Genomic DNA, 15,199 nt, shown 5'->3' on the forward strand with positions numbered 1-15,199 from the left:
AGGCTAAATCATCAAGAACAGTACAAACCATGGTATTTAAATTAAGAAGAGTAAACAGTAATTTGCAGTCACGTTGTTGCTCTATTCTACCATGCTGTACACTGTGGCTGAACCATCCAACATCTGGACTGTGAATACAATACTGCCAAAGCTGTACTCAGTGGCTGCCAAACTGCTGAGCCCACGTGTGGCTTCACAGCTTGATATCTAGAGAACTCAGCTATGATTCAAATTCTGAAAAATCACCAGGTCTAGGTTTGCAATATGATTCAGCAGTTTGGAGGAGAGCCTTCTTAAGTAAAAAAAAAAAAAATTAAAAAGCAAAACACAAACTGCCCATATATGGCATACAAATTTTAACAAAGAAGTAAACTCCTTGAACATGTTCCTTTCACAGCAGGGCTCCATAACTTGACTGGTTGGTACAAAATATGGCTAGTCACAAGCATTAGGGGCTAAATTCTGCTTCCCTAACAATGGTGCAAACTCAGATCAACTACTCTAATTTCAGTAGTATACAGCCTGTTTGAATGTGAATGTACAAAAGCTCCTTGACATGCCTCTTGCTGGTGCTGTTTGAGGTAAGCTTGAAACCACTAACCAGGTAGAGAATAGCTTCCTTACCTAAGAAAGCCTCCTGTGGTGTTCCAGGAATGTATCTAGAGAGGTGGACTCAGGCCCTAACACACAAAGATACTTGATTTGTAAATTAAATAAGGCTTGTGAACTGACAATGAACAAAAGCCAGGGTTCTGCACACACAGAACACACTGGGAACCTCAGTCTTACACCAATTACTCTACGTGCTCTAGGGATGTTTACACACACATAAAAGGTAACCATAGCTTGCCAAAATGAGGTGCCTACTGGCCTGGTACATGGAAGAGTTCAGCTGCTAATTCGCATTGCAAAGCCTATTCCTCAAACTTGGCTCCTTGCCTTTTTGAAGATAAAAATAGTTAAACTGTGATTTTTTTTTTTTTTTTCATTTATTCATTTATTGATCATTCAGGTGGACCAAGCCATGAGAGAGCTCAGCCCCCACGCTGTGCTGCTCAGCCCTGCCTGGTCAGACAGGTCAGACACCATCCATCCATCTGTACTGTCCTCATTCTTCTAGTGATGATGCCTGTGCTTCCTTTGCCAAGCAGAGTGGCTTAATGAACATTCTCTAGACCTTGCAAAATACGTGCTCAGTCATTCGGGAAATAAAAAAAAAAAAATAAATTGAATAAATGCCACTCCAGTTCAAGCTGAACAATTTGTTCAGCACTACAAAATGTTGCTTGAGGAAAGCTTCCTTTTAATATAGTACATGAGACAAATGAAGTCCTTTTTTCTCATTCCCTTCTCTTTACCAGTAATTGAATGAAGTGGAGATCGTGAGGTAAAATCAAGCACATCTGGGTCAATTAGCATGGAAAGTCAATTCTTTAAAATCTGATGGATGCCTCTGGGAATAGCGCACTTCACAGCACGAATCTCAGCGCAGTGCCGCACTCTCAGCAACTCAACTCAATTAAGCCATTACGTGGTTCTTTAAATCTGGGGATCCAGGGGAATTGGCTAATTGTCTGCTTGTCATGGTTCCTCCTCAGGGAGCATGTAAACGTCTTCTGTTTCTCCTATAGATGTGTGGTGCACATAACAATCCATTTTAGCTGACTTATTCAAAGCTTATTTCTCCCGTGGGAAAATTAATCTTCCTCCTCAAACACTGCCCAGAAGAACAAAGCTCTCCAGTGGAAACAAACCATGCCGTCAATATGGAATAGGTTTTCAACTACTACAGTCAGGTTTATATTTCCTTTTCCTTGCAAGACTCAACTATTTCTCTCCACTTTCACTTGTCCATAACTTTCACAACCAAACTCCTTAGGCCTGTTATGGGGTTTCATTGCTCTCCACTGCTATGAGCAATTCTGCCACACTCTTGGACTTACCTAACACACCATAAGTCACTCACTCACTTCACAATCAGCAGAGCCCAAGGAAGCTGTCTAAGCATTTGTGAAGCGCTTTACTGAATGGACAGAGATGAGTATCTCTGGAGGATAATACATCGCACCTCCAGATAGATGGGCAGGATGACACACTGGGGGTTGTTCATCTGTCCCCACTTAGAGCTGCTCCAGATCCACTGAACCAAGGCAACTACTGGAAAGATCTTGAACAACCAGCTTAAGGCAGACATCCCACTTATAGATGGTAAAATTAGCGAGATTAATCCCATCTACATCTCCCCACTGCTGTCACTGTGACAACCACCCAGGAAAGACAGACGGCTGTCCCTGACTCACCACACCACATCAGTGAGCTTCTCTTCATCTTCACACAAGCAGCTGCTTTCACTCTTGCTTCATGTTTTGGACTGCTGAAGACCCAAAATCTCTAGTTGGCCTTGGTGGCAGACAGTTACTGGGTGCTCAGGATCGTGGAAAACAAATCACCTCATTTAGTCCCTAAATATGGATTTAGAATACTAACTTTAGCTTCAGATTTTTTTTAAACTTAGCATGGTATTAAAATCCATCCACAGGGTGAGTTAATTCTTTACCATCAAAGAAAAGTAAAACGACTTCTCCAAGGTCATACAGCAAGGTGACTAGGATTAGAATGCCACAAATTTTGTGTGCTATAACCAGAAAATTATTCTGTTTCCTAAATGTAACATAATTGGGACATAGTCTGATAAATGGAGACTGAGTAAGCCACACTAAATCTACTGATGTGTTCTGCAATGTCTGGATGCATCCCTAACCCTTGCTATGAAAGGAAATGTAATTATGGTAATGCAAAAGTGCAGTCCACCCATCATTTGGGTTACCACACATATACGTAACCAATTCCAAATATAGAACTGCAGCAATGTCTCTTACACTCTTATCTCCCTTAGATCCCTTTTTGCTTAAGTTATAAGCCTTCCGTATTTTCTTCTGACAGGAGAAACAATATATTTTTGTGCATGCACACCAACTGTCACATCCTTTGGGACATGGGGAACAGCTGCTCGACTTCCACCAGAAAGCTGCCATTGGAGGCAGACACCTTCACTTGCCCACATAGATCTAACCAGAGTGTTTGCTTGGGCGCAATGCTGGGCTTGAAGGAGGGAAGCTAAACCTGAGGAGGGGAGTTCAAGGAGGAGAGGAACATCAGGAAGCCAGAAAATTTTATAAGGCACCCTTGTGTTTTGGAACCTATGCCAATTTAAAAAATGAGGCATATGTGTCTTAGTGCAGTTTCAGCCATGAATGCAGGGCAGTGTAGAGATTCACAAGCGTTATTTAAACAGCCTAGTTTGGCTCTTGACAAGCAGAGCAGCACAGCATACAGCCCAGGCTAACTTTCACAGCTTCTGTGATGGCAGTTCAGACCAGCTGGCTTCTCAGGTGTAAAAAGGTAAATGTACATTGGTGTCCTCAGCATGTGTCACTCACTTGGTTTACATCATCTGGAGGACCTGTCTTCAGAAGTTGTGCAATACATATGTGTAGCTTACAAATTTCAGTTGCAGCCTCAGAGTATGTGTGAGGGATCCTGGTGACAAACTTTCTGGCTCTCCTGCCTTTCTGCAACGAGGAACACAATGCTAGACACTTTTCTTCCTTGTGCAGTGGACTGGCATGCACTTATTTTTGTGCATCTCAGCTTGCCTTGGTTGCAGAAAAGAGTAAAATATTTTATTAACTTTCACCTCATAAACCAGAGTGTGGTAGATAGCTAGATTTCCAGTTTCACCAAGCTTTTGCAGGCAAAGAAGTGGCTCATTGCCAGGTGTCTATAAGGCTTTCAGAGGTATCTAAAGTTCAGAAAGCGTTCTGACTCTAACTTGAAAATTTACTATCTTTAGGCTGTCATGCCTAGATGTTTACCATGAGTTACAGTATAATCAGAGGAAGCAGAGGCAGCAGTGAGAAGAATTAAAAGCACTGCGACCTGCACATCCCCACCCAAGGCTCACTTCTTGGAAGTGCCTTGTTCTTGCACTGAGCAACAGCATGTTGCAGCGAAGTAATCCCAGTCATGGCAGGGTAGCCAGTCCCAGCACGTTGGTGGCTGTTCCTTCAGCGTTCATTGCTTCTGGACACAGTCACAAATCAGAGCTTCACGTCAAAGGGACTCCGTGGTCACTTTCCACTCACAACCAAAGCAACATGACAGCTCTGTTCTCAGTGAAAACAACACTGGTGCTCATGTATGTGCATCTGGACCAATCATTAACCTGTTGTAGACTCAAGATACTTTAATTTCCTTCTTAGAATACGTATTTTTTTTTAATCAGCAAACTATCTCTTCTGCCTTCATCTTTTCTTATTGTCTGTAATTCACCAAGATGTTTCCTGATCATCCATGGCTGGAAAAAGAAAAATAGGGAAGGACTAATCACAGTAAATTCAATCCAACCAAGTCAACAGAGGCTTGAAGGCTTTCAGGATGCTTTGCAATCCACATGCAAGGAGTTCCCCCAGTCCACTTTCTGCTAAAAATTTACCTGTATCCCAAAGTTAATGCAAATAGAGGCCATTAACAGCTGAATTGCTTCCTGAACATAAGGTCCAGTAGCCCCTACAGTTGAATATACATTGTATACATGTTGAGGAAGGGACATACCATTGCATGGCAACTGCATGTAGCATAGCCAGCCCCTGACTGCCATGCATATTCTGTACTGAGGTCTGCTATTCCAGCTCAGAGATTGTGTAAAATGCTGCTACCATGTTTATGCTGGCTTCACTTTGATGCAAGGGACTACATGAAATGTCACACAAACACACAATAAGCACAAGCCTTCTTCCAGAGCTGTCAGCAGCACCTTTGAAACGTTACATGTGCACCTCAAACAAACAAACAAACAAAAAAACACACAAAAAACCAAAAAACATTTGCAACAAATAGGAACTCGCATTTCTGACCTTTTTTTCAGAAACAGCAGCTCTATCATCTTCCAACACCCAGAGTAGAACAAAACCTGATATGTTCACCTTGGCATTACAAATACATACAGACACATGAACATACATACACATACCTACAAACCCTCTCCCTGGGAACGTGGTCCTCCCTTTTCAGGTACATACCAGCAGGAATGCATACACTGAAGAAAGAGAGGTGGAAAACAGTAATTTTTTTTTTTTCACACACTCGTTTTTATTCTGCTTGCAGCAGTTCCTTCCTTTTACAGCCACAGGCAAGGGTTGAATCCAAACAAGCCAAAGGCAGTCTAGGCAGGATGTAAATGAGACCACACCTTCCAAACACCCTCCAATCATAAGGAAAGAGCACGGATGTAAATAAAACCACACCTTTGCTGGACCAGCCTCCTCTTCTTACGTAAAACAGTTTCCATGTCAATAAGACCACTCCCTCAGATGGCCTGCCTATTTCCATTTGTGATGAGAGGCATGTAAGCAAGGCCAAGCCTTTTTACAAACACGCAAGCAAAACTGAGAGGAGTGTAAGGAACTCTTACCCTGCTCCTGCTCAGAGAGAAGTTAGTTCGTTTTTTGGAAAGCACTTTCTTGCTGTGTGTGGGATACCATGAGCCAGTACAAATCTTCCCTCGGTATTCCTGTCAGGCATTTAAGACTGTTTTACAAATAAATTGTTTGCCTGTAGGACATGGATACACATTTTAAGGTGTCACTTTCACCTTGCACTGACAAGCCTTCTCTCAGCCTGACATGAGATGGATGCCTTCCTTCCAGCTGAATAGAATTTTAAAATCACAACAATGGAAACAGTGAGATCCTTCTGCATTTTCTCTTATATCCATCTTTCCACATGTACATCCAAAGCTGATTTCAAGATTTCCAACCCAGATCAAATGCAAGAGGCTTGTCCCAAAAGGTAAAGAACAAAACTGCAGCCAGGGTTCAGTGTAACTTTTTTCCAGATGTCAGAGCTCACTGCAGTCATCTCTGAAATCTATTCTGGTTTGGGCCAACAAGCAGCATAAGTATCGGTAAAACATTACTGCCACTGGAGAGTCATTTAAATACTTGGAAACACTTACAATATCTAGGTTAGGAAGGCAAACAACTTGAAAGCATTCTGAGAAGAAAAACACAGTTCTCATCTACACTCCTCACAGTAATAAAGTCCTGGAGAAATGATACAGGCAGACCCCAACTTCCTAGAACAAGATATATGAGACATAATGAAAATGCTTGCAATGGCACACACTTCAGCCAAAAAGGTGGTTTTTAATAAGATTGGAAAAGGGTGTACTGCATTCCCACATAAATGGTGGAAACACAGATGTTGTCCAAGTTTAGGAAAACAAAATTGTCCACATTTTTGATGTTTGCACCAAAGAAAAAGCTTTGAACATTTGATGGAAGACTATTAAAGGAAATCATTATTATTATCGTGGCTCCCACCAGTGATACAAGAAGCCAGGATCTGTCAACATTTTTCTTATAAAATCATCTTTTGCTAGAGTCTAAATTGGCCTAAAATAACTAGTTGGGACCAAAATCTGGGTTGTGAGATCTCTGGAAGCAAAGCTGCATCTGGATGTTTACAAAATTCTAGTCTAAAGAGACCGTGAGAGCGGAAGAGGAGCATTTTTAGTGGTTAAAGCTATCTATCTTGTTTGTGCTGCTTCACAGTGCTAATCAGTGATCAGCAACCAAAAAGGAAATTTGGAAACCTTGCTGATGAGCACCCCGAAGTTCGCAGGCACATTCAGCCACCTCGAGCATTTTTTTCTGAAACATGCAGCTGCCGCATAACACAGACCATTTCATGATATATCTGGAGCTCGCATTTCCAAGGACATCCTGGAAAAAACCCAGCAAGAGCCACAGCAGGAAAAGAAAGGTTCCAAAACATGATTGACTTTCAGCAAAGAATCATTTCATGCCTAGGCTTAAAACTAGGCTATGTCTAAAGCATGATTTTTATGTTAATTTAACGAATCAGTTCATTAGGCTTAAAGGGTAGCACTCCAAACAATGGATAGATGCAGTTTTCTTTTTTGAGCCAGTCTCCAAAAAGTACACACCCCAAAGCTGTACATTTTAATGGAAGACAGAAAGGAGGTAAAATGAGAAATGCAGTCATAGGGCAAGTCTGATTTGGCAGACGTTTCATTTTATGGAATGAGAATACTGGTTTCTACCCACTGTTCCTGCACCATTGCACTGTTCAGCGGTCCAGGCTTCTCTCATGTACCTGCAGCACATCCCAGTTTTCTATTTGCTTCTACAGCTTCCTTCCACACTTCAACTTCCAAAGCCATAAAAATGAAAAGAGTCAATTGTGAAGCCCATTAATGTTTCCCTGTACCAAGGTAATTAGGCATTGGGCAGAACTGCAATGGGCCCTGGTAGAAAACCTGTCACAGGCTACTCTTTCAGGCACACCTCCATATGTTTTTCTGCTTTGCAGTTTGCTGATTTTCTCTTCAGCATTCTCCTTTCTTGCCATTTCTGCTCCAGTTTATGCCACACACCTCCTCTTCCTCAATCTCTCCATAACACTCAGCCCCTTGCCAGTCTCCATGTTCTTTTGCCACTACGGTCTTGCACTTAACCTCCACTTTCTTTTCAACTGCAACACCCCTAAAGTCAAACCACCTTTCCTGCGCTCTCATGAAATAGCCATCCCAGTTTATTGGTTCTCCCCTATTTTACTAGATTTTACAAGCTCTTTCATACAAATGTGCTCTTAATCTGTGCAGCACAACTGGCAAAATCAGAACGCAAGTGTGGTCTTTTCAGCACAGAGGCTGTGTTTTACTGTAACACTCTGCACAACTGGCATCTTTTGTACACTAGTTTACTATTAAAAATGTATTATGCCCCCCGTAATGTCTTAAATTTACTAGTTCAACAAATTATATAAGTCCCTTACATTTTAATTAGCTGATTAGCTAGATCCTTTAGTAAGACTGTTGCTTAAACTTCTAGGCTTACAACAGAACTATTTTGTGAACAAAATCTATATAACAGTATCTGAGAGAAACTTTGAAACAAAATATTACAAGAGAGAAACTGCAGTTGGTGAGAGACCAACAAACACACTGTAAATTCTGAGGGTTTGCACAAGAAACACTGAGTCGTGAATGACTATTCCAGAAATGGAAAAATAGAGTGTCTCTTGACATCCAAATAAGGTGAGCAGGCAGTGCTCCAACAAACAAATCAGAATTGGAAAGAGAGAAAAATGTCTTCTCGGATCCAAGTAGTTTCAAAAATGAAAACAGGGATTAAAAAAGAAGAATTAAAACATGGGAAGCTGAAGCCTTTTCCCATATTTTATTGCACCACTTGAAAGAAAGCTAAATGCAGGCTCTAGCCTGAAGAGAAGCAGTATCCTTTGTTTTTTCTACCAGCGATAAGACTCACTGATGAAGATGGGATTTAAAATAGGATGGAGTTTAAATCGGTGCACTGAAAGAGAGGTCATGCTGCTTCCTCTTCTTTTTTTAAGGGAAAGGATAACTTTTCTAATCTGAGCACTTGGGAGGTGGTAGACCAGGTAGATCAGGTTCCCACATCAGCTCTTCCCCATGCCAACCTGCAAAGCAGTGAGCCTGAAAGAGCAGCTGCTGGTGACACCGAGAAGTGCTGAACGTCACTGCCCCTTGCTACAAAAGGCAGGAAAACCCCTGAAGGAATAACCTACATCAGCTCTTGGACCTGCAGGCACTGACAACGCAGCCCACACTCAAGCCCTCTGAAAACAACCCTGGTACCTCACCCTTCTGGGAGATGCCTGAGGGGTTATGGCAGAAACCAAACTATGACTACTTTGGGAGCCGTTTGGTGTTAGATCTGTTCTGTAGGGCCACTTAGATGGCACACAATAAACACAAAATGGTCATGAAGCAGCTGTGAGAGGAGATAAGACCCTCGTGTGTGAGTGCCATCAGAGAACATGGGGTTAGCACCCTCGGGTCTCCAAAGGAGCTCTCACTATATTCAGTCCCTCTTGCTCTGTGTCTCAGGAACTCCCCCTGCAACCCCAGCCACAAAAAACTGTGACACACAAATACCGTTTCTTTACAAGTACTTTACAAGTGACTTTAGTCAACTCTCCCAACTCAAGTAAAGAAGATACAGAATGATGGCTGAAGGTCTCCAAAGATGCTATCAGTGATAGATCCCTACTTGTTGGACTCGCTGGCCTGCTATCCAACACTGAGCCTTTGAACTATCCAGTCCAAGGTCCCGTACTGCAGACATTTACAACAACGGGATTTTAGGAACACAAAAACCACTAAAACTGTGTTATCAAATTTTCTTTTACACAGTAGGCTTCAGTGAGTCAAAACGAATCAAGGAATCTTTTAAGTGTTCCTTGATGTGGTTCAGAAAATGGATTTTCTGCTCCTTGTAGAACACTGGAATTCCAAACTTCTCTTCAGCCCCACTTCCAGGGACAGACATTTAAAAAGTCCCTTAACTTAAAAATCTTTTTCAGGCCAATCAAGACCAGTAGGCTACTGACACAAAGTGAATTTCAAAATAAACTCCCCAAATGTTTTTCCCTTCCAAAATCAAACCAGAACACTGACATGTTAGGAAAAAAAAAAAAAAATCTAAGTTTCATTTTGCTGAAAATTAATAAAAGTGATGCACAGGGCCTATTTCATTGGGATGCCTGTTTCTAATGAAAACAAACTTTGATTAAAGCTTCTGAGTTGCCCTAGAAATTTAAGAAGAAAAGACCACAAATATTCCTGGTGAGAAATGTTCAGTTGAGAAAATGATAGGCTGTATAAACTGCCTAAGACAGATGAATAGATAGTCAGGCAGCTGCCCCCAGCTTTAAACACACACCAAAAAAGAAGTCCTGGAGATCTGAAGGGGATTTTCATAGCCAGTCCATAGTTTTGACTGGTTCTGTAAGAGGAAAACAAATATGTGACTGCCTTATATACTCTTGGAAAAAAAAAATACTGTCATAATTTTTAAGCGTGTTGATCATAGTTTATTTTTAGATCTGAAAAACCACAGAAACATCTCCAAAAATATTCTAAAGAAACACAGTGACCTTTCCAGCTTGGAAAGCAGAGATGTTTTAACAACATCATCCAAGCTACTGTACAGGCTGAACAAATCTCTGATACTCCTCGATGATCTATCAAAAAGCCTCCCACATTCATCTATATGCTGTCCCATGAAAACTCCTCCCCTAAACTTGCAAAAGTAGTCTTAACCATCAGCTTATATTCAGAAGCAGATCAAGAAGTCACCTGTCATAAGAGGGGAGCATTACCCTGAAGACAGAGAAGGAGGTTCATGGGAAGCCAAGCTGAAGGTGGTGAGGAGTGACAGCTTTACCTCCATGCTTCAGATGGGGTAGTTCAATTCAGACCCAAGTGAAATGGGGAAAGATGGTGGAAAGGAACAGCAACTCGAACTGTTGTAGGAATGGGAAAATAATGGTCAGGAAAAGCAGAAAGCTTCTAAAATGAACTAAGATTTGATACACAAATGATGCAAAAGTAGGTGAACACTTTGCAAGGTGCAAAGGGCACAGGTGGGTAGGGAAGAAAGTTTAACCCCTTGCGCCCTGGTGATGACATGTCACAGCTGGTCAGGCAGAATGCCACCACTGTCCATCCTATCGTCAATCTGCTGAAGCTATTTATAGCTGGGAATTCTATTATGTCTGACAGTTATCTCAGCCCCTACATTTACGTACTGATTCAAAACTTCCTTCCAAGCAAGAAATGCCATTAGGTAAGAGGAGCACAGACCTTCGGTCTATTTTCACCAGAAGCATCAATACTGTGGCCCCATATCACACAAATTATGGGTGCTATACTGTCTTAACCTTTGGAGTTTATTTCTCTCCAAGTTCCCTGTTATTCCCATCTTAGTTCTCTCCCAAACTTCAACACATTGGTTCACTCAGTCTGGGAATATCAAATATTCTTCAAGTCCTGCCACTATGTTCCTGCTTGGCTTGCTTGGTAAATATTTGTGGGACAAAACTTCTTGTTGCTTTGGCTTTTTTGTTGTTGCATATTAACTTTTTTAATATAAATAAGTGATGAGAATGTACTGCTCTGTGTTGGTCTGCAGGAAAAACAGGACAAATGAAGGAATTTTGAGCAAAAACATAACTTTGGCAGGATTTGTTCTGATGGCCTTCAAGATATAAAAATTCAACATCTCATCCATTCATCAACTAATTTGGCTTGAAGCACAGCATGTGTGGATTTCTTGCTGGAATTATATTGCAATAAAATAACCTTTTTCAAATGTCAGAAGTACATTATGAATCAGCTCTGAACATAATGTAAAATAGAGTCCACACAGGAACAAACCTGTGACCTCTAGTACCAGAAACGCATATCTATACCTTTTTAGCTAAAAGAATGATTCAATTACGCTACAGTAACTATGCCATCCATTCATTCTATACAGTGATGAAGAGTACAAATAGAAGGGCTAACACATCTAGCCAAAGTGCTGGATGCCTTAAACCCTCAAATGGGATTGCTATGATTTCCCTCAAATTCAGACTCTTTTTTTTTTTCCTGAAAGCAATAAAGCAATGAGAAAGGGAAAGCCATAGAAAATATTCTGAAAATACAAAGCACGTAATGCTGGTTTTGCTCTTCCTTTTGTCTTTGCATGCATATTGATTCTTCAAATGTTACAAAAAACACACTATGTCCATAATTAATATCTTGACACTGTACTTTTCAGAAGCACTCTTACCAGGGTCTAGGTTTTTACATTGCTAGGTGCCTGCTTTTTCATTCTCTTATTTTATATGCTCACACGTCATTGCCCATTTCCTCAGCAAATGTTCTAAGAAGAAAAGCTTTGACAAACCAAGATGAATGTGCTTTCGGAAAAGTAGGACAGAAGTGTAGGTATCTTTAAAAGTGAGTTAATGTGACACTGCTTCAGGTCAGTGTTCTCCAGGTTTTTATTACTGCAAGAGTCCAGATGGGTGAAATAAACCATGGTACAACCTTGAGTATGTTTCTGACTTTAAGTTTTTCTATAACTTGTGCATCACTGGAACCAAAGGAAAATTTCAAAGTTGCTCTGAATTTATTTATTTTTTTTCTGTTTGCATTTTTATCTCTGGTTAACTCCCTGAACTTATAACAACCAACCCTAAGAAAAAACAAGAAACATGAGGTTTAGGCACAAGTTTGCCAAATGTATAAATGTTCTTGTTATCTTAGATGTTTATTGTTGAACAAAACCAGCTTTGCATTCCTTGAGACTTTCAATATACTTAACATAGTTCCATTCAAACCTAGATACATTACCTCCCAAAAGCATAAACAAATTCCTTATGTCTTATTTGGAAATGGGACCATTAATTCTCTTTTTTGTGTGTATGTTAGGCACGAGGTTGTGGAACGGGCATTGAATTTAGCCATATACTATAAACAAGGAATGTGGATTTCTCCCAGGTTCCTTTTGATGATAGTTCAACAGTCCAAGAATCACAGAACATACAAAAAGCATAGAAAAAGTTCACTCAAAGAATTGTTTACTTTCCCATCCTATTTCCACCATTAAAATCAAGTAAGTAATAAACAGCATTGGTATTTCTCATGATTGATAGGTTACAGAAACATAATTTTTGCATTTCGCCTTTATTTCCTCCTTTTTCCTTGCTTACTCTGTCTCGTTACAGATCTGCACACTGAGATCCAGAGGATTTTATGTGCCTGATTCACTCCTTTCAGTTGCTTTCCTGATTATTAGGTAGTTCCTGAAAATTACTTCATTTTTCCCCAAAAATTGTTGCCTAGGCTGTTCAGTGATAGAACTCCTCAACCCAGACCCAAAAAGCAAGACACACATAGTCACTCCACCGTGCCCGTCAGCACAGCATGTTCCTGAGCACAGAAGGACGAGGGAACACGGAGACTGGCACCCCAAGGTGCTCGGAACAGGAGCACCCAGGCTTCACTGCAAACATATCTCCTCTCTTCTTCTGGCAAATGAGTTTGCCTGTGGTGGAACAGACCTGGCCACTGTTTCTCAGTAGTAAAGTGCTGTGAAGGTGGCAGGAAGGAAGCTGCCAAGCACACTTCATCCTTTGCTGGTTCATTTACATCACTCTCCTTGCATTCTATTTCCTCCGCTTCCTTCTGTGTCCTCCCCCAACCCTTCCCACACAAACACATACATGCACCTCTGTCCTCAGCCCTATTTGCCCTTTCCCACTCAGCACCACGGCTGGTTGTCTCTGGGTACAGGCTAAAATCCACCACGTGGGCGTGAAGCTGACAGGAGGGATAAGCCCCTTTCCACCCTCCTGTCATGCTGTGCTACTCCAAAATCCCAGCCCGCTCCCTCTGCTCCCACACCTACATCCCTATCTCTACCCACATCCCTCCTCCCCAAAACTGCCCCAGGGCCACTGGCAGGGCAGTACGGTGGCTGAGGGATGCTGCTACCACAGACCACACACTGCTGGAGCAGCTGTAGTCAGACACAGGACGAGAGAGTAACCCTGCAGCCAGGGCCAAGGCGTGAGGAACACATCTTCCCTCCTCATCCTCACTGCACAGGGTCTGCAGAGCATCCAGCTACTCAGGCATTAAGCAAGCAGAGCAGATTTCACCAGTGCTAGTAGTCCCGCAAGAACAACCCTTTCCTATCAATTTAGCAAAACTTTCTTCACCCTGTTCTCTGCCTTGCAAAGACGCCTTGCCTCTGCCTAGCATTTTTTCTTCGTTAGCAAATAGCCGTAACGTGGGAAAAGCCTTTCGTCAGACGACAGGGATTTTGCAAGTACTGTACCACTCCCACATGTCATCTTCCCTCCTGAGGCAAGAAAACAATTCAGTCACATTCCCCTTACATCTGGACAGAAAAGCTGGTTGGAATGAATAAGAAAAACAGTGTGGTTTTGCGATGCAGTGAACCATTCCGCCTGTCCCAGCTGCAGAAACCTTACAGCTCCTTCCTCCAACCAACCCTTTCATTCCTAGCACATCCACGCTTCTTTTGCACCCGTTCTTCTCCCCTTAAGGGACTGGCCAGGGTACGCACCTGGAATACACCACCCGCATCCGTGTCTTCTTGGGCAGCACAGTCCTCTGCAAACTTCTACTCCCCCCTGTGGCAGCCTGATGGCAAAAAAAAAGAAATACAAAGCATGCTCCCTAGTCATCTACAGTCACTCTTTGCAAGCCATTTATGAAGGAAAAAAAAAAGTATATATAAGGGCCTAGATGCGGTCTCACTAAATGTAAGATGGTAAAATAAGAAAGCTGTTCCCAGTGAATTTGAAATTCAACCCTCTGTATATTGTGAGTGACATGAGGAGAAAGAAAAAGACGTGGCTATTTCATATACGCTTTTAAAACTCACCTGAAATTTTTGTATTACAAAGTTCCTAACTCACAGGGTGAACACTGGTTAGGACATTTTTAGAATTTTCAAATACCTTGCAAATCTTAGGTAATGAAAAAAGGCAATTGATGAACTGTCTTTTCATCCCATGTCATAAATGAATCTTAACTAATCATTCAGATCTACCATGCTATTAAGGTTAAACTTTTCCACAAGATCCATCATGGATAACTTCCTCACAAGAAATGCTCTACAAATAACTTCATAGACTCCAATTTCATAAAGACTCCATTGTCCAAAATGGTCAAAACAAACACCTAGGTACAGTAAAAACCTAACCTTGATTTCTATTTAAAACCCTTTAATAAAAATGTTATAAATGGAGTAATATGCTCAGAAACACTTGCTGTTAGTGTAAATCCGACCACTTTAACAACTTCATGCTTATTACTTAAAAGCCACTCAACGCCACGACATTTGTAGTGACATGGTTGTAAACTTGAGACCTGGGAACCACTGCTGTTTAAAACAACTAAGTTTCCTCAATTAGTTTCTTCAGGAAATCAAATTATCTTAGAAATGCCCCCACTTCCCTGACAATGCACATTTCTTCGAGTATCTGCTTTTCTCAGCTCCGTGTGAAAAACGGTCTGACAGAGAATTTCCCACCAACACCAGAGAGACTCACATTATAAGATGGTTTTCAGACCTAGCCCGGTAGTTGTTAGATTTCACACACATCCGCAGGTCAATAAGGAAGCCACCTTGGCTGTTGTAGGTTACATCCTAGTTTCCCTGTCTGCGTCAATTGTACAGATGTATTTACACAGGTCACATACCACACATCACTTGCTGAAAAAACAGCCAGTCAAGCTGGCAGCTGAACCACAGGGAACCATTTTCCT

General features: G+C 41.5%; 2 long non-coding RNA genes across 2 annotated transcripts in view; both read right to left on the reverse strand.

The window, feature by feature from the left end:
* Nucleotides 1-2,742, reverse strand: part of LOC309437230 — a 49,638-nt gene extending 46,896 nt beyond the window's left edge. The window contains exon 1 of the long non-coding RNA XR_014183513.1: nucleotides 2,301-2,742. This is a non-coding gene — a long non-coding RNA (uncharacterized lncRNA). The remainder of the gene's footprint in view (nucleotides 1-2,300) is intronic.
* Nucleotides 2,743-4,155: 1,413 nt separating this feature from the next.
* LOC309437231 lies at nucleotides 4,156-14,070 on the reverse strand. The gene is made up of 3 exons (XR_014183514.1): nucleotides 13,992-14,070; nucleotides 5,033-5,098; nucleotides 4,156-4,357 (listed from the first exon to the last, which is right to left on the reverse strand). It is a non-coding gene; the product is annotated as an uncharacterized lncRNA (long non-coding RNA).
* Between the last annotated feature and the right edge of the window lie 1,129 nt (nucleotides 14,071-15,199).

Source organism: Streptopelia decaocto (assembly GCF_964273445.1).
Source record: "Streptopelia decaocto genome assembly, chromosome: 3".
Classification (NCBI taxonomy): Eukaryota; Metazoa; Chordata; class Aves; order Columbiformes; family Columbidae; genus Streptopelia; species Streptopelia decaocto.